Genomic DNA, 21,138 nt, shown 5'->3' on the forward strand with positions numbered 1-21,138 from the left:
ATTAAAAAAAAAATGTCAGCGAAGAAGAAGGCTAGAAAAAAATTTGACATTTAGTTCAAATTAGTTCACTTGACATTTGGAATTTAAAGTTTCTGGTCAAGAACAGTTTTGATTTGTCAAATTTGGACTTTACCACTTATGAATCAAGTGTCATTCCATTGGTGTTTTCTCTTAAATGACTGAGGTTATGTATTTTACCGCAGATCACCTGTGGAATGCTGGCGAGGTTAATTCAGTAACTATAGAAATACTCTTTCCAGAGCTTCTGGGGTGAACAGTGCTACAGATTTCACTTTCTAAATAAATACAGGTAGTTACAGGTCATTCTAAGTGGGATATTAAACAATTTTGTTTTTCCGGTGAATGTTGAACTTCTTGTGTGGCACAATACTCTAGTGTGCGACCTTCTACTTGACAGCTGTGCCTTACCCTAGCTCCTGCATAGACTCATTATGCAGGCTTCTTGCTCCTGCCCGAGTGGTCCACAGCTGTTTGGAGGCCCATAGCCAGATGACTGTTAACTGTGGCCCACCTGCCTCAGTTCAAGGCTTAGAGAAGCTCTGTGTTGCTGCTTTTCTAATTCCTGAAGTTCAACTGTGCTGTCACCATGACAGTTACATCCTTCTTAAGACCAAGTAGGCACACTAGAGAAGTAAGTAATTTGTTGAAGGTGGTGAGGATGATAATGATGCAGGCTGCTTTCAGATTAGGCAGTATCAGTGTGCAGCACAGATTCAGAAATCAGATCTAGAGATGGGTTCTCAGTGATTGTTTCATTTTGGATCTTTCTCTAGCCCTCTGAGTTTAGCCTTATTCTTAACTTTCAGACATTACCCAATTTCTCAAGAAGCCTTTCCTTGATCATAGGCTTTCATAAACATGAGAGATAACCTCTTTCCTTTCTTTTTGTTTTGTTTCTCAAAATATGTTGAAGTTTTATTCAATGAGATTTTTATAGAACTGTCACTCTGCAAAACTAGGCACTGAATGAATTGTAGGATTAATGAAGCATAATCTAGTTGGGGCTATTAGATTTACATGTTTGAAACATTGAAGTAGCATGGCAGTGTCAAGAACTGTGAAGGGTTTTATATTTTACCTTATTTGTAAGCTTACAAGTAGGCTTGTCACAGTTTCTCATACCCTGGCAGAAGACACAAGACAGCTGAGATTTTCTTACTTACAGAACAGCATGCTAAATGAGTGTTAGCATATTTAAGTCACTTCCCCTTTCCTCTGAGTTCCACAGAAGTGATGCAGGAGGCCAGATAAATGCCAGCTCACTTTCTGGATTTTGCTACAAAAGAGAACACCGTGTGTAGGGAACCTGAATTTTTTGTAATAGGCAGTAAACATGCCTGCCCTTTGGCCTGTAAAGAGACACTATATCTTCCAGGGCTTTTTGCTGTGTAAACATCCTTGAAAAGACAGCCTTGAACAAAGGGCAGCCAATAGTTCTACTCATAAGACATGGAGAAATGCAAAAGACCCGTGGAGATTTGTCTTCTAATAGGCAGCATCTTGCAAGGTAAGTTGCATAGGCAGTACTAGCTAGAGAAATTCAGTTAAAGGAACTATAAACTTGATCTTCAATTCCAAACACCCTAATTTAGTTATTTAAGAAAGGTTTTTATAGAGAAAATTAAAATTAAGAAGTCTTTGGAAGATGGGAAATATCTGAAGGGATAAAGGAGAGGATAATGGGCATTCCTTTTGTGGAAGGTAGTATGAGTTGGGATGTACTCATAGCTGCGATGTTATGAGGATGCATTGGTTCAGCCTCTCACTTGTTGACCATCTTCATCCACCCCGATTGTTCAGTATCCTTGCTGCACTGTTTGTTTAGGATTTTGAATAGTAATTATGGCATTTGTATGGTTTGGAAGTAGTATGGTTTTACTGTTGCAGTTGGTTACTCTTCAATCAAGGTTGCCAGATAAAGTCCTCTGTTTTTATTTGCTAAGTCTGGCAACCCTATCTTTGGTACAGTAGGGCTAAATCTCTACAGCGAAGGAGCTCAAATCTGAACTGGCATCTATTCTTGTAGGTAAGGGAAGCCATTAAAGGCAGTTGACCAAAGGGTTATGTAAAAAGAATTGTGTTTTAGCAGAACAAAAATGATAATGGTGTGCTAGGATAGATGATGAATCAGATCTTCCTGATCATCAGGATAATTCCCATATCTCTGGCTTTGAGAAGCAGTGGAGAAAATTTAGAAGATAAGCTTACATTTAGAAGACAAGCAACTTGGTCGGTGCGGTGGCTCACGCCTGTAATCCTGGCACTTTGGGAGGCTGAGGCGGGTGGATCACAAGGTCAGGAGTTTGAAACCAGCCTGGCCACCATAGTGAAACCTCGTCTCTACTACAAAAAAAAAAAAAAGATACAAAAATTAGCTGGGCATGGGGCGGGCACCTGTAGTCCCAGCTACTCAGGAAGCTGAGGCAGGATAATTGCTTGAATCTGGGAGGCAGAGTTTGCAGTGAGCCAAGATCATGCCACTGCACTCCACCCTGGGCGACACTAGACTAGTCACTTGGTCTCAAAAAAAGAAAAAAAAAAGCAACTTAAGATTGGGCTTCATGAAGACAGAGACTAGATTCTGTGGATATAGGATAAATAACACATGGGCAGCTGTGACTCAGAGCATGGGTATGACATGAGTGACCTGTAATTGTTCTATGTGGAATGGGTGCACTAGTCACCCAATTAAGCCATGGAGAAGGACAGAGATGCTTGGCTCTCACTCACTAGTCTCTGAGTCAAAAGGGGCAGAGGAAGGGAAACTTTATTAGGCCAGTAAGGAACAAATGATGTGAATGCATAGTTTAATGTATGTTACTATGTGAACAAAAAATTGGGGTAGAGAAGAGTTTTCACACATTAGGATGCAGATTAGGATGAGATTTCATTTATGGAAGAGTAGTGGGTTTTGGCACCATGGGATTGATAAGGACAAGTACGATGGATAAAGCAGTGGGTTGGCAGCTCGGCAGGGGGATACATTAACAGAGGGGGTATTAGGGTTGGGAGAGGAGTGTTGAGAAACTAGGATGGGATGTCTGACCTGGTGGGAGTAATTTACAGAGTAGTAGGTCAGGAATACTGAGGGATGAGGAATCAGAAGGCAAGTGGGCAGGTCCTCCTTGGTAATCTAAAAGGAAAGTTGATGGGGCTTCATTGAAACAAAATTGTCTTCCCTGGGTTTCAACGAGGACCCTTCAGATGGAATTTAGGCTCTTTGTTGACACCATTTGGAGAAAGTAGATGATTCTTTGTGGTAAGTAGAAGATAAATACTAAGTCAATGTTGTTTTTCTGATTTGGTTTTTCACTTGACAGAGACAGCAGGTGCTATAAATTATACTAATGACTAACATTGGGGAATTCTAGTGGACCCTCTAAAGGTTATGGGCATAAGAAGAGGAAGGGAAACATTTGAAAAGGATGTTGTCATGGAAGCTTTAGTTGAAGTGCTGAGAAAATGGATAACATATTTCAAAGTGAGATACAAAATCACGATACAAAAGTTTGAAAGGAGATATCTGTTCTAAATTTAATGCAAGACTGAATTTTGACCATTGCACAGGACTAAATAATTACTGAGACTGTCATGAGACTTGAATGAATTATGGGTATTTTTATTACCCTAGAAGTACCAGAAACATCAAGGATATCAAGAAAGATCTAGCCTATTAGAGTGGATTCTAAGATATTGAAATAAATTTTATTTGTGATTGTATTATGCAAGTCATGATTGTTAAACATAATATTTACACAAAATAAAAACGGCAGGCTGAGAAGTAGAATCTATGGAAGAGAGTTGGAAGGGTTTTGGAATTTGGCAGATAAAACGTGGGATAGGAATAACATTTGTAGAGACGAGTTCATCTAAAAGCAGACTAAAAGGAAAGCAGCAATTTCCTAGCACTGCACTATTCTCTGCGATGGACTGAATGTTTATGTACCCTCCCCCTCCAAGTTTATAGGCTGAAATCTTAACTCCTAATGTGAAGGTATTAGGAGGCAGAAACTTTGGGGGTAATTAGGTAATAAAGAGACTCTAGAGAGCTCTCTCACCCTCTTTGTGCCATACAATTAAAGACAGCAGTCTGCACCTTGGAAGGTGACCCTCACCAGTACCCAATCATGCTGGCACCCTGATCCTGGACTGGTAGCCTCCAGAAATATGAGAAATAAATTTGTATTGTTCATAAGCCACCCAGCATATGATACTTTGGCATAGCAGCCTGAACTGACTGAGACATTCTCCAAAGGTATCAATAGGTGAAGCTTAATTTTTATAAAGAAAAATAATTTATAAAATTGGCTATTTTGTATGACCTTGGCATTCGGGGTTTAAAATATGTTAGAGTGAACTCAAAAATACGTGTTAAACAAAATGAAAAATCTAAGAATATTAGTGGCCATCATTTATTCCAGGCATATAAGGTATAAACTTAAGGTAAAATTGTTCCTTTTTCTCTATGCATGATACATACTGAGGACTTCTACCAAATATAGGGCATGGAGAACTCTTTGAAAAGAATTCATTGAACAGAATGGAAAATGTATTCTGACTATTTTCTTCTTAAAAATATTCTGTATGTCTAGCTTTTCTAAAATGTAAATGTATTACTTTTAAAATAAACATGAAAACATTCTAGGTGTCTTCTCTAGCAATGAGGAATGAGGAAGTTTATGGGGAGCTAGGAGCATGGATTGACACGATAGCTGGTCACTTTTGAGGCTGTGACTAATCTCAAAGAGGCAAAGGACTCTCTGTGCATGGTCAGTGCTTTCTTTGTCTGAAGGATACCTTGTCTGGCTTCTAGAGAAAGGAATGGAGGAAAAATTGTCTGGTATGGATCCCCTTTCTCCTGTGTGTCTTGATGGGTGGTGACAAATAAGACTGTGCTTTAGCTACAGGGAAAGAAGGAGAAGACCAGCAGAAGGAACGGCAAGCTGGGGAAATCAGAAAACTAGGCTAAGTCACAGTGGTTTGCCCAAACAGGTGGCAAGCAAGTCACCCACCAAGTAATGTGGCCTCTGCTGCGGGGGAATCTTCAGAGTAGAACACCAGCATCATGCCCAGAACACAGAGGCTTTTTCAGTTGGAGTCCAAATGCAGAGCATCTGTCACTGAGTCGCTTATAATTAATTCTGCCTTTAAATTAGCAGCTGTCTTAGGACACTTTGCTGGTGGGTGGGTTGGGGACGAAGATACATTTACAGTGTAATGGATTTGAGCTTGTCAGTTTTAGGATGGCCACAGCATCCAAGGTTGCTCCCTTCTGAGGGCTGTTCATGTTGATAGCAGTGGTAATGATCCACTTTTGACATCTTTAATATTTCATTGGCAAAGATGAGAGAGATAGCTATTTTATTTCAGAATTTGCCCCATCGAATTCTCCTAATTCCTCTTTCCTTTTCTCCTGCAGCTTGTATTAATGTAATTTGATGGAAATCTGATTTGATTTACAAAAGTTGTTGTCCAATAATTCCACCAATTTTTGAAGTAATAGATGCTTATTTTCTTTTCCACATACACCATTTGATCCACCGTAAAGCAGAGATAGCAGAGCACTATTTAATGCAGGGGTTTGCAGCTGCAGAGTGGAAGAATCTGGTGGTCATGGTGAGAAAGGGCAACTTTTTAGTTTTTATTTATTTATGTTGTTAAAATTCTGAGTTTATTTCACATGTATATTTTTGTCTCCCCATCATTTCCATGTCTGACCACCACTACTACTATGTGCTATCATAACATTCCATATATGCTTAAAACCATGCACAGGCTGGAGTTTCATCTTTAAAAACCGACATTTTGGACAACACATTTTTGGCAATGGAAGCTAGACAACATTTATCAACACAGTAGGGAAAGTTCTCACTCTGCATTATGAAAAGGACAGCCAGATATCAACTGTTACAGAAATGAAATAAGATAAAAATTTTAACAAACCGTTTAAACTATCTTCCTTAAAGAGACTTCATCTACTGCCAGATACCTTGAACAGCTTCCTGGTCGGTCATCCAGAAGCAGTCCTTCACATGATTGATAAATTTGGCTTCCACTTTGGGAAGAGAGGTCCCTTTTTCTACAGTTGCTTGCATTTTTGCTCTAATGTCTTCTTCCACAGAACAAGGTCCTTTTGGTGTTTTAGTTTTTTTTTTCCCTGTTTTTTTTTTTTTTTTGAATGATTCTTGACCTTCTGATGTTGGTGCTGATGGTGTTGAGTCTTTTTCCTTCTGGTTTGATGTTTGTGTATTTTTGGCTGGAGTATCTCATATAGACTTCTTCACTGGATGTGTTTTTTCAGTTTCATCATAATTAAAATCATCATCTTCATCGTCATCATCTCTATTATTATCATCTTCATCAGCAGCATGTTTTCCTTTTTTTCTGTGGAACCTCACTACCATTTCTAGGGGCGGATTGCTTTCCAGGTATACTTAAGAGCCTCATATTCTCCTCCTCTTCATCTTCTCACTCTGCCTCTTCCTCCACAGCTACTAAGTGCTGTCCACTAATATGCCCTGGCCCTGAACCACGCTTCAACCATAAGACCACGGGTGGTGGTATTTCAAAGCCCCTAAGGGAAACCACTGGCTGTACAGACATTTTCAAAGTGCCAGTGTTATTTCAATTGGACCACCTTTGTAATTCACTGCCTCTGCTTCAGCAATGTGCGATTCATCCTATGTATCAGCCCCTAAACTGACTGTTCTTAAAGAAAACTGTAGTTTTTTCATCATTATTTACATTAAAGTGACAAACTTTGTCAGTGTTTAGCTCATAACCAAAAAGATAGTTCTGGGGCTTTAGGGGGTTCATGTCAAATCTTCCACTGGGGTGGTGGCAAGGACTTAGGTGGGAGAAAAGGTGGACAGAGATAATGACTACTGCTCCAGAGAACAGTCATGCAGGATGGAATCACACCAGCACGAGGGGGCCACTTTTGCAAACCTTCATAGTGAGGAGGTGATGCTAGTGGCCTCCATTGCCCTTTGCTTCTGACTGTCCCTCCTTTCCCAATACAAATTATTTCTAATATTATATGTTTAGATATAATTTGCTGGATTAATATTTGGTGGCTTGAGTTTCATCATTGGGTATTTCTCATTTTATTTATTCTTTAGAACATGATTTGAAACTTCAGCACAGTAATACCTCATTTATTCAGTGACAATAAATAGTTGTTTTGTGAATTTTCCAAATGATAATAGTTATAGGGGCTAGCATATATTGAGCCCTTATGTGCTGGCACTTTGCTACCTACAATTGTAGTCAGCATCCTTTAAGATGGCCCCCATGACCTCCACCTTGTGTAATTCATGCTTTGTGTAGTTCTACCCCTTGGAGTGTTGGCTGGATTTAGTAACTCTGAGATGATAAATGTTTGCTTTTTTAAACCACTAACTTGTGGGGCAATTTGTTACACAGCAATCAACAATGAATACAACTTCAGATACATCATTTAATCCTTACAACAATCCAATGAAGAAGGTATTACTGTACTCTCATGGGGTTCCATGGCATTGCCTCAACTCTCAGGTCCTCTGCTTCTCTCTCTGCTCCCTCCCAAGGCTACACACTTTTGTGGCCCTTCCTATTTCTGGCTGTCCTTTGGAATACTTAGCCGCCTTCTCTCTGTATCTATCCTGCCGCCATCTTGTAAATTAGCCCCTTCTTGCTGTTGACTCTCCCTAGCACTCAGAAATTTAGCAGAAATCATTTTCTCCCTCTTGTTGAGTTGTAAAATAACCAACTCATCTTTATGATGATGCCAGCTTAAGATGTTCCCTGGAGGTATCTCTATGCTTCGAGATATATTTTCCCCACAACAAAGGCATTAGACTGTTGCTTTTAGAATAGTTGACTGCTTTCATGTGTTTTTTAAAAATTCTCCTTCTTCTTGAACCATTTGTCTTACAACCTGGGATGGATTGCATGATTTGTATGCAAAATGGAAATCGATAGACTCTAAGTAAGGGCTGAGGGCCACTTTCTGTGTCTGTGCATTGTGGCCATTTTTTCCTAGCACGGGTTCCCAGCTTTGTTTTGGGTAATTAGGGCTGATAAAATTTCATTTCTACCTAAATTAGGTATTATTATTTTTTTTATTTCATTTCTTATTTGCAAAACTGGACATATCCTTATTTTATTCCTGGTTAACTTCGGTAACCTTATAACTTATGCATTCCACCAACATTCCATTCCTCTCCAGTCTGGCCCCTCCTTGGCTGGCTGACAAGTATTTCTGAAACCCCGCTTACATTGGGGTGTGACCTGATGATCGCCTCCTCGCCTCCAGCATATCTGCATTAAACAATCTGGGGACTCTTTCTCGGTTTAAATACTGATTGTTTCAAAAGATGAAAATTGAATGTTTAGAGTGAGAAATTGGCTAATTAAAGCTGTACTTTGTCTATTAAAAATTATCAAATAAGTTTATGATGATTAAACCAGTAATCCTGATTTATATTAAATTAAATTCAAGTATGAATATGGGTGGGAAAAAAAGCATGATTTCTAATTGAATGGTAACCTCTAATATAATGAAAGTCATTTAATTGCAACTTAGATACTTCTGATTAATATATTGCTTGAGATATATTAGTAGTGATGGAAGTAACACTGGTAGCGGTGATAGTAGGTAGCATGTTAGGAAGGGTGTTGGAATACCTACAGTGTGACATGGATGCTGACAAGCACCTCATATACGTTGTCTCTTTTAATCCTTCAAAACCCCTATACTGTAGGTACTAATATCATCCCACAACTTATAGCCTTATCTTCATTTCCCAAATTAGCTTGCTCCCTTCCCCCCCACAAATCTTAACTATCAGTCCTGTTTTTATCAGTCAATAAAATTTCATGTTTCATGTTCTTCTCTTATAGGCATGTGCAATACAGCAGTTTAGGGAAATGAAATATTTTCTATCATGAAATATTATATTTCTCCAAATCAAAATTTATTATAGCTCTTTGAAGCTTCCACCTGGGGGAATTTTCTGTCATACAAGTCAAATAGGTTCTATTTGTTCTGCCCAGTTTAGTTTTTCTCTCTACTTTGCTGGATAAAACAAAAAGATGTGACAAAAGGAGACATAATATCCACAAATCCATCTCCTTACAAGTTAAAATCGGTAGCTTTTATAATTTATTTGGCAAGGAAATCCTTTTAGAAGGGGGTAGTAATTATAAATAATACTAATAGCTGCTAGCTGTAGTAATAGTAGTCCATTTGTCTTAGAACTCTTTTATGCACTTGTATTTTTCCAAGTGAATCAAGCTAGAATAAAGTTTGTAGCGTCTCTATTATACTTGTGGTCTAGAGATGTGTTAGAAAAAAAAGTAAGTAATTTTCTTGTATATTATAATGTACTATAAGGAGTTATCAAGCATTAATCCAGCTATGATGCTCTTAAAATTCCCAAATCTCTATGTTCAAACTTGTTTAATTTAGAGGAATGACTTTGGTGGGCAGGGTGGCTCATGCCAGCTACTTGGGAGGTTGAGGTGGGAGGATCACTTGAGGCCAGGAGTTCGAGACCAGCCTGGGGAATATAGTGATATTTCATCTCTAAAAAAATTAAAAATAAAAAGAACAATGAACTTAGTAGACAATTTTAGATAGCAAACAGCAAAACAGAAAAAAAAAGATAAATATACTTCAATCTGTTATAAGTGGTTACTTTTTAGTATGTGGTCAAATAAAAGCCAATCCTCCCAAATGCATTCTTAAAAATCAAGTCCTTATGTATTTCTTATTGGAGGATTATGTGTTTAAAATAATTGGGAGAGAACTCAACAATTGTAGTGTGACAAGTCTCCCACCAGGTTACTTAATGAAGACTGGGCAGTGAGCCAAGGCCATGGTGCCCAGTCAAAGAGTGGATGTCCCTGAGAACCCAAACATCCTGGGGCATAGCTGGGAACATGCCAAGGAAAACAGCCTCATTACACATACACAGTAGGCAAAGAGCCACAAAATTAGCTTAAAGGTAGCTTAGATAAGAGGTGAATCTCTAGAGCTGCCCTGCTGCCGTCAGCAGCCCTATATGTAAGTCCTGATAAACTCATCTGGTCAAGCTGGAATTGTCTGAGTCATTCTTTGGTCTCTTGGCTCTTTCCCAGCTTGTGGGGGTAGGGGGATTTTATAGTCCCAGGTTTTTCTTTTTCTTTTTTCTTTTTCTTTTTTGAGATGTAGTTTCGTTCTTTTTGCCCAGGCTAGAGTACAGTGGTGTGATCTCGGCTCACTGCTACCTCTGCCTCCCCAGTTTAAGCGATTCTCCTGCCTCAGCCTCCTGAGTAGCTGGGATTACAGGTGCCTGCCACCAAGCCGGACAAATTTTTGTGTTTGTATTAGAGACGGGGTTTCGCCATGCTGGCCAGGCTGGTCTCAAACTCCTGATCTCAGGTGATCCACCCGCCTCAATCTCTGAAAGTGCTGGGATTACAGGTGTGAGCCACTGTACCTGGCCCAGGTTTTTCTCATAACAATAATTTTGGTTAAATGTATAAATTATTTTAAAGGAACCAACAAATTCTGCACCAGTCACTGTGCTATTGGTTCACTCAGTTTCTATGTTTGGGTACACCATATAAAAATAACATGGAATAAGAATGGAGTTTTGGAGAACCGCTGATTACATTTTTAAAAAGTCAAGATCAAGGTGAATCATACCTATCAAAAGAAATTATGTCTAATCAAAGGATGCATTCCAATAAATGAGAACAAAATAAAACAACTAGTTCAGGTGTTTTATTATAAAAATAAAAATGCATATCTGCTAAGGATAAATGCCTCTAGTAGTAGTCTCTTTGCTTTGGCATATTTTCATTTGCCCAATTACTTGGAATATTTGTGATCACCTCTGAATAATCACTTCATAGTAAGTTATTTAAGCTAAAATCAGGCAGTGATTCAAGGTAATAAATAGTTCCAATAAATAATAAGCAACTTTTCAATGATTTTGACTGTCCATACTGCTCTAATGCCTTAATACATGTGGTAAAGTTAGCAAATCAGAAAACTCAAACTCCACAACCCTTTACACAGTCTTGATGTCTTGTTAATACTGTTATCAACTTAGCAATGGAATTTAGCATTTGATTCTTTCAGATTGGTTTTCTCTTGCAATATCCATATTAATTGTATTTTTGTTCATACTGAAGTCCTTCTAAATTTCCAGGCCTGGTACCTTCATTCCAATTCAGATTCAACCCTCATCCTTAATCCTCAACTAGAGCCACCATTTTGCTAGTGCTTGCTTTATTGTGTATTTTATATCCTCTTTTCCTCCCTTTGATTTCATTAGCTCAGAATCTTATCAAACCAGTATATTCTCATCATTTTACATAAAATTATTGAATATTACCTCATAGCAGATAGGATAATATCCAGAGTCTTCAGCTTGGCATTCAAGGTATTTCACAACATAAACTAAGGCACAGATATTTGATCTGATTTTCCTTTCATTTATTTTACATTGTACTCCAACCAACTTTAGCTGTCTTGCAAAATGCTATTCTCTTCCTTGCCTCTAATTTGCACTTCTGAGGTTCACTTCTCAATGCCTATCCCTGTCGAAGGCCTCTTAACCTCCTCAGATCATTTCAGTTCATGGTAATCTTTCCTGCACTTCAAGTCAGAGTGTCTCTTATTCTCAACCTCACTGTCTGCGCACTTCTTTAGGATATATGTTTCTTATGTCTCTCCTTTGAGCATATTTTAGAGCCCTTTAGATAGCATCTAGTTTATTTTTTAAAGTACTCAAATGAAGCTACTTAGAAGAATTGAATACACTCAATTTTATTATGACAAAAGATGTGCTGTGACACCACTTCTACCTTTCTCAGACCCTAGTTCTTTCAACTTCCTGGGGTATATGGGTTATGGCAGTCAGGTTGTGAAGATTTTTGTTAAAAGAACATTTCAACAAAGGCCTTGATTGTACAGGTCTCTCTCACTATTGCTTCTATAGTCACCACAGAATGAATAAAAAGGCTAATACTGTTTGGATAAATATGTATATGGAACAGATTAATCTGAATTTGGCAAAAGTTCAGAGGCTATGAAGAACAAGATTTGGGGAGAAAATCTGTTATGAAAGCTAAATTAACAAACCTATTTTGTTTATTTTGCAACTATAAATAGTATTAATTTTTTTTCCTGGACTTTTATGGTTTTATTTGCTCTGGATATTTTATTTACTAAAAAGAAATCTTTCCAGATGGTCTCATAAATTATCAATATGTTCCAGAAATTTCAACATATCAGAAATTAAAAATATATCTCCTAAGTATAAATTAGTTCAACCATTGTGAAAGACAGTGTGGCAATTCCTTAAAGACCAAGAGGCAGAAATACCATTTGACCCAGCAATCCCATCACTGGGTATATAGTCAAAAGATTATAAATCCTTCTTTTATAAAGATATATACATGCATATGTTCACTGCAGCATTATTTACAATAGCAAAGACATGGAATCAACCCAAATACCCATCAATGATGGACTGGATAAAGAAAATGTTCCACAGTATGTGTGTATACATATACACACACACACACACACACACACACACATACACACATACACACATACACACACACACTGTGGAATACTATGCAGCCATAAAAAGGAACGAGATCATGTCCTTTCCCCGGGCATGGATGAAGCTGGAAGCTGTTATTCTCAGCAAACTAACACAGGAACAGAAAACTAAATACTGTATATTCTCATTTATAAGTGGAAGCTGAACAATGAGAACACATGGACACATAGGGATAGCTACGCATATTGTGACCTGTTGGTGAGGGTTGGGGGAGGGAGAGCATGGGGAAGAATACCTAATTGCTGCTGGGTTGAATACCTAGGTGATGGGATAATCTGTGCAGCAAACCACCATAGCACACATTTAACTATGTAACATACTGCACTTCCTGCACATATACCACTGAACTTAAAATAAAAAGTAGAAGAAAAAAATATATATCTCTTACACTACCACTTACATATGGAAAATTATTTGACCACCGGCATATATTCTTGAAATAAAAAATAAAGTCATTGTCTATACTGGTTCAAAGGGTCCCAAATGGACCAGCTAATCGGTTGATTAAAATACAGAGTTAAAAATATCTATGTTTTAAAATAGGTCTAAGTTCACTTGGAGCTGAGGAGCTAGACCTCACATGAAGATGTAATAGAGAGTTGCTTTCAGTTCAGAAATTGTATTGGCTAAGAATATCTCATAAGTTTAAGTTCCCATTAGTTATGGAATTGGGACAGTCCGAAACAGTAAACCATAAAATAATTTATGGAAAAGGCCATAATTTTCTGAAAGAAAAATAGGGGAATGTGATACACAGATTAAAACAAAGAGTTTTTGTTGCTCCATGGGCTGTCAATTTATTTTGGAAGCTTTCCTCTGAATGGCTAATGGGTTGAGGGCCAGAGCGAAAGAGGTGTCACCACACAGGGTAATGGGAAACGAGTTCTTGGAAGATAAACTAATCTATGTTCCTGGCCTGGTCTTGCCATGTAATAGATATATTACCTTGGGAAAGCTACCTAACTTCTTAGTATATCTCCTCATTTACATCTCCTCATTTTAATATTTCCTTCAGTGAGATAATGAGGATTAGGTGAATTACATAGCATGGTGCCTGGCACCTATGCACTTAATAGCCATTAGCTCCTTTCCCTTCCATTGGTAATAAACAATGATCTAGTTATAAAATTATATTGTGGAAAATAAGAATTTTTTTTTAAGAACTAGGTATTTGGATTATTAACAGAATAATAATGTAATATAATATATAAATGTATGACCACATGTTCCCTCATGTTTTTACAATAGAAGTATAATATAAGCCATATGCATAATTTTTAATTTTCTAGTAGCTGCATTAAAGTAAAAAGAAAAGGGAAATTAATTTTAATTTTTGTTTAACCCACTATTTCCAAAATGTCATTTCAACATGTAATTAATATAAAACATGATTAAGGAGATATTCCACATTCTTTTTTTTTTTCCTTACTAAATCTTTGAAATTCAGCGTGCATTTCACACTTACAGCACATCTCAATTCAGAATAGCCAGATTTCGAATGCTCAATAGCCACTTAGGATTAGTAGCTGTTCTGTTGGACTATGGAGAGCTAGATACATTTTGTGGAAGCAAAAAAAAGGAGGGCAGAACTATGAAAGAGTGAGGACTTACCTAAAAAGCCTTGTTTTTCTTTTTTAGTTTTTATTTTAGAATCAGGGTATACATGCAGGTTTTTTTTAAGGATGTATTATGTGATGCTGAGGTTGGGGGTATGAATGGACCTGTCACTCAAGTAGTGAGCATAGTACCCAATAGGTAGTTTTTCAGCCCTCTCTCCCACCTCTGTTAGTCCATAGTGTCTATTGTTTCCATCTTTACATCCATGTTTACCTACTGTTTACCTCACACTTATAAGTGAGAACTTGCAGTATTTGGTTTTCTGTTCCTGTGTTCTTTGCTTAGGATAATGGCCTCCAGCTGTGTCCATGTTGCAGCTAAGGACTTGATTTTGTTCTTTTTCATGGCTGTGTAGTATTCTGTGGTGTCTAGGAACTACATTTTCTTTAAACCATTGATGGACACCTGGGTTGATTCCATGTCATTGCTATTTTGAATAGTGCTGTGGTGAACCTACGAGTGTCTGTATCTTTTTGATAGAATGATTTATTCTCCTTTAAGTATATACTCAGTAATGGAATTGCTGGGTAAATCTCCAAACTGCTCTCCACAGTGGTTGGTCTAATTTACATCCTCACCAGCAGTGTGTAAGTGTCCCTTTTTCTCTGTAGCCTTGCTGACATCTGTTATTTTTTGACATTTTAATAAAAACTGTTCTGACCAGTGTGAGATGGTATCTCACTGTGATTTTGATTTGTATTTCTGTGCATCTTCTTTTGAGAAGTCTCTGTTCATATCCTTTGCCCACATTTTAACAGAGTTATTTGCTTTTTGCTTGCTGATTTGTTTAAATTGCTTATAGATTCTGGATATTAGACCTCTGTCAGATGGATAGTTTGCATATATTTTCCCCTTTTCTATAGGTTGTTTATTTATTCTTCAGATAGTTTCTTTTGCTGTGCAGATGCTCTTTAACTTAACCTCTGTTTTTGTTGCAATTGCTTTTGAGGACTTAGTCATAAATTATTTGTTAAGGCGGATATTCAGAAGTCTATTAGCTTAGTTTTATTCTAGAATTTTTATAGTTTGAAGACTTACATTTAAATCTTTAGTCCATCTTGAGTTAATTTTTGTAGATAGCGATAGGAGTGATACATAGGGATCCAATTTCATTCTGCTGCATATGGTTAGCCAGTTATCCCAGCATCATTTATTGAATAGGGAGCCTTTTCCCCATTGCTTGTTTTTGTTGAGTTTGTTGAAGATCAGATGGCTGTAGATTTGTGGGCTTTATTAGTGTTGTGTTAAACTGATAGGAGGGTATTCATACTGGCAGAAGCTGAGATAGTGTTATTGAACAAGGTATTCATCAAGATTCTTACCTTCAAGCAATAGAACGTTTGGTTAATTTAAGCAGAAATGAGATTTTAAAAGGCTATTTCATGGTTCACAATCTCTGGGACTGCTGGAAAACTGGACTTGGAGGCTATATAGGCAGAGAAAAAGTACAAATCATTCTGCAGAACTTGTCCATTAAGGCAGCGCTACTGAGAATGTGTATTGCCCTTGGAGGTGCCCCAGAGCTCAACTCTGGACAATAGAGACAATGCTAGAACTCCTTCAGTTGTTGCCACCTTTGAAAAATGGATGCAACCACTGCCCTTATGGCCAATGTTGACAGAGTGGATTCTGCACACCCCGTGCTTCTTTGCATCCCAGCTTCCAAGCCCAGGCTAGTGTGGGTGCATCTTATTAGAAGAATCTAGGTCATGTGATGCAGCTGCAAAAAAAAAAATTTGGAAAAAAATTTTACTTCCCAGAGGGGGAAGTAATGAGAGGCTCTGCCTCTCATCAAGATTCATGGAGTAGGGAATTCCCCACATATGGCACTGGGTAGGGTGGTTGTGACAGTCCAAAAAGAAGACAATGTTCAACTAACAAGGCTGGGTTTTCTAACTATCCAGTGGGATGGGATGGGCCTCCTGATGATTTAAAAATCTAAAAAGAATTTAAATTAATTAGAAAAACTTTAATTTATATATGTAATGTTTCCTTCCCAACATAAGTATAATAATCATGAAATAGTGACTTTGTTTCATGCCAGATATATAACAAGGGAATTTTATAAAAGCTCTGAAAATATATTTAGTTGACCTTCATTTTTTCTGGAAAGATAAAGTTCTAAAATAGGATTTAGAAACCAAAGGATATTCCAAGACCAAATACATAAGTGTGAATGTTCCCATTTTGATATTTAAAATAATTTAAGTACCAGGATAATTACAATGTATAGGAATTTGAGTAGGCTAATAAATAACACCCTTATTCTCTGCTTGAGTATAGAACTATTTGAGAAATAGTTACATAAGTCAAGCAGATGAAGATGAAAATATCATTTCTTTTATTGATGGTTTGAAGAATATGGCTTAAATAAGAGGAACAAATGAGGTTGCTAATGTTTCCCTGCTATCTAGTATCACTGCCTCCCACTTACTGGTTTGGATGGCTAGGGAAGACTAAGTCCTCATTGTTTAAGAGACCTATAAGGAAACTCCGCCTGGTTTGGAAATCTGATGTAATAATTTCCCCCACCAAATAGTGGGTGAGTAGGGGGTGGTGAGCAGTGATGAAGTGGTGATGCAAAAGTGATACGGTTTGGCTCTGTATCCCTACCCAAATCTCGTCTCTAACTATAATCCCCACGTGTTGTGGGAGGGAGGTGTTTGGATCATGAGGGTGGTTTTCCCCATGCTGTTCTTGTGATTGTGAGTGAGTTCTCATGAGAGCTGATGATGTTATAAAGCAGTTTTCCTGCTCTTGTTAACTCGCTCGCTGTCTCCTGCCAGCATGTAATATGTGCCTGCTTCCCCTTCCACCATGATTGTGCATTTCCTGAGGCATCCCCAGCCATGTGAAACTGTGAGTCAATTAAACCTCTTTCCTTTATAAATTTCCCAGTCTCAGGTATTTCTTTATAGCAGTGTGAGAATGGACTAATACAAAATGCCTTGCTCTACTTGGAACCTCTCCACAGGGAATCATGCAGAGTTCCTCATCACATACTCAACTTTTTGTGTCTATAAATTGTTTAGCTTAACAATTGGTCTACAGCTCTGCAGGCCTGTAGGTATAGGTCCAACTTATCATGATAGTACTCTTACCCTCATGGCACCATTCTCTTAATTCCAACAAGGCACTACTGTGGAGCATTCAGGGTCTGCTGGTGAACTGTGTAGGCTTTGATACAGAAGGCCTCTAGAAATGAGTGAGAATGGTATGTTATCTAAATTAATTCCAAGATTTTGCTTAGAGGTCACTTTATTTCTCCTCTCACATTATATTGAGACATATGGTCTACTAGAGCTCACCAGAGGATATGCAGTGAGATTAGATGACAACAGAAAGCTATTCCAAGAACAAAATGCCACCAATATAGAGGTGCCCCACATTCGAATATCTGTACTATTAACAAATTGTCAGGGACTGACTAAAGTTCAAAAATTAAAATCACAAAGAAATTAAATTCCAGAAATCTTAAGTTAAACACCAAGACATTTAAAGTCCCAAATCAAATTATCTTATCCCTGTGAGTTATAAAACTAAATAATTAAATTTTGTGTTTTTTTTTTCTCAACCAGTTTGTATACAATAGAATTATTTTAAAAAACATTACCTTACGGCCCACTTGGTGGATATCTGTTTATACATCTGTTTCAGGTCCAGAAACACTGGCCCAACACAAAGTCATGAACTTCTTTCAGGAGAGAATGTATGGTCAGTGACATGAGGAACAGTAAGTGAGATCAAACAACTCAACTCCTTATGAATAAGTCTTGTAAATGGCACATTGTTACATTTTTCTGAGGAACTGGGAATCTCTTCCCAGTTGAAGTGAGAAGTCAATCTCTCATCTAAAACAATGGCAGTGCCACCTCTCTAGGGTAGAGTCTGCAGCCTCATGCTCCAGAATTTGCCTCACATATCCAAGGGTGCTTGAACCACTCGCAGTACCCCTGGTGCAGCACACATCAGCTGCTGGACTGAAATTCCAGCCTGAGCTTTCTTAAGCAATGGTTATGTTACAGGCAATATCACACACAAAAATGGTACAAACCCAGTAAAATTTCCCAGGCTCCATGTATCTGGAGGATGTTTGGTAAATTGCTCTCCTCAAATTCTAGGTCTTCTTTTATATATCCTAATATCTACCATTGAATTTAAGGGATTATTGAAATCAACTCTTCCTCAATGCAGTGATCTTGACCCTTTGAATCAAATTCTTACATGGCATTGTTTAAGAGCATCCCATTGCACCTCTGTGCAGGTTCACACACCTAAAGGAAACCAAAAATATTTACCCTAAAATATACCTCTTTGACATCTTTTGAGACAGCTATGCAAAGGGCCTGCAGACCAGACTAGTGCTGCCAAGCTGCCTTCTGTGGAGGAGACTTGCATCTATAGAGGAAAATCCAAGTTAGGGAAATAAAAAGGCTTTATTTGAGGCCACTTGCTTGTCCAGATGTAGGAAAGATTAACTCAACCACAGGCTACCATCTATTCCTTCTGAGAGCTACCAATGAGATTTTATCTATATAATAAGACTGCCCTTGCTAGCCATGCCTTTCCTCTTCTCTCCCTCCCATAAACTGTCTTGCCACACTCCAAGCCCCCATTCTTTCTGTAATCTCAAGATGGCATAAAATAGTCAACCATCTGTCCCTTCCTTTGAGTTTTCACATTTTGCATGACTCCTGTGCACACATGTGGATATTAACAAATTTGTATGCCTCTTCTCCTATGAATCTGCCTTTTGTCAGTTGATTTTCAGCAAACCTTCAGAGGGTGAAGGGGAAGGTTTCCATTTCCCTTGGCCTCTACATGCCCCAAGCCACTTGTAAATCTCATGGAGTGCTTTGATGTAAGACACATACTGGATCATTCGAGTGGCTCCCATACTTTGTATAATTGTACATTCTTTTGTAGTCCAATACATTTTCATGGCTGCAGTTCAATATATGATCAAACTGTTTTTGAAAAACATAGTTCATAATATTTAGATATTCCCTTTTTCCTTTTAGTAGTGGTAGAGATGAAATTCTGCAATACTTGAAATATTAATTTTATGATAACCAAACTAATGAACATTACAGAACTCATTCCCCGCTGAGTTGTGGTTCTCGTTCTAAAGACAGAAAGAAATGTCAGTTACCATTTTCCCCCATATATTTGATACAAAAACAGCTGATGAGCTCACAGTACACATACTATCAAAAAGTATACCTATCTCCAGAGGAGACCAAGTTTAAGGCCCTGAAGATTTGAATCTCTTCTCTGAACAGGTGTCAACCAATCTGGGGGCACATTTACAAATGGCATCCTGCTGTCAGCTCATGACGCCTGGTTGTTTTCTCTAATCTTCATGGGAAAGGTTTCATCCATGGGGATAATTGTAGCTTTTTAACACATTTCACTATAATTAGTGAATCTGCATGTCAGTATTTTCTAGCTTATTCCCTGATTGAATTGGAGACCGTTTTAGTTCTCCCCATGACCCGTCAAAGATAAAGAATTTGTTTACTGTAAATTGCACACCACTCACTCCTATATGCCATCTGCCACACTTAACTGCACACTGCTACAATTTTCTAATAGCTCTTTGAACTTAAGAAAAATAGTCAGAGGTGTTAATCATATATGCTTGGGGAATATTTACCTCTCTATACCAACCTTTTTCTTCTTGATGGGATTTTCATTTTAGTGTATTAAGATGATATTGTACTTCTATCAAATAATGTACAGCAAAGCAGGGTTTAGAGATTTCCCCTAGTGGCTGTCATCTAACATATTTCTGAGAGGTGCACTTGCAAGAAATGGTAGAAAGTTTTATTATACTTCAAAGGAATTTAGATTTTTAACATGGCTCTTTATGGTCAGGTCACAGGTTATTTCTGTGCAGTTTACCTCTAGAGCCATCTCACCTCCTTGTTTACTGTTTTCTCCTCTTTCCTTCCTCTTTTATAAAAACTCTGGGTGAAGAGAAAGTCTGTATGCCATATTCTTGACTTATTCCTCACACCGTTTATTATTCCAAATGGTAGTTCTTAGCTGACATTTTGGAAAGGGTAATAAAGTTACTTTAATGCACTATTAACCAGTAGACCTTGAATGTTAATTGAATGTTCATATAGAACAAGGCCTTCCTTCACAGAAAAGAATTGCTGAAATTTACCTACCAGTGGTGACTCTGGATAAGTGGTAGATGGCCTCATTGGTTAGAAGTGCTCAGTGGCCCTAATACTGTAATAGCTGCCTTCAAATGAGGTATCTGTTCTTGTGGAGTCAGAACGATTCATTTTTTCTTTTTAAAATAAAACAATAAAACCACTACTCTTCAACAAAGTACTGCACTCCATTGCTCCTTGAGAGTTTTGTTTTTTTCATTAGGATAATCTTAGAGGACACTGCATGATGGAGGAAAGCCAGCTGGCTAGACTTGAAGGACAGGTTGAATCTCTTTTTCATCATTGAATATTTATGTTCTCACATATATACCCAAACATTTGAGGATATCAATGTTACAACTTTCGGTTGTTATCTCTGAGTCATTGCACTGCCAGAGCCCTCATTTAACTAACTGTGATGAAAGAGCATCATAGATCGTCTGCCCTGCAGAGGACAAGCTGTAAACTTTTCTTCTGAAATTTATCTTTTGTACTTTGATATTTTTGTTACCAAATGTCCCCTGTGTTTTATAAGCTTGTGGATATAATGGAATTGCATTTGTATTTATGACCAGATTTCAATGACTTTAAAACCTCACCCAGTTTACTTGCAAGGTTCCTTTTCCCAATTTTTTTCTGAGACTCACTGGGACCTGCTTACAAATAACTGTGAGTCAGTTATTTTAGAAGAAACAGAAATTCATACCTTTGGTGTGGATCCTACTGAAGCT

General features: G+C 37.8%; 1 long non-coding RNA gene across 1 annotated transcript in view; it reads left to right on the forward strand.

Annotated features, from left to right (window-relative positions):
• Positions 1-1,076: 1,076 nt before the first annotated feature.
• The window catches only part of LOC130541685 (uncharacterized), a 140,109-nt gene continuing 120,047 nt past the window's right edge, over positions 1,077-21,138 (forward strand). The window contains exon 1 of the long non-coding RNA XR_008955769.2: positions 1,077-1,528. This is a non-coding gene — a long non-coding RNA (uncharacterized LOC130541685). The remainder of the gene's footprint in view (positions 1,529-21,138) is intronic.

The sequence above is a fragment of the Pan paniscus genome, chromosome 6, assembly GCF_029289425.2.
Source record: "Pan paniscus chromosome 6, NHGRI_mPanPan1-v2.0_pri, whole genome shotgun sequence".
Lineage (NCBI taxonomy): Eukaryota > Metazoa > Chordata > Mammalia > Primates > Hominidae > Pan > Pan paniscus.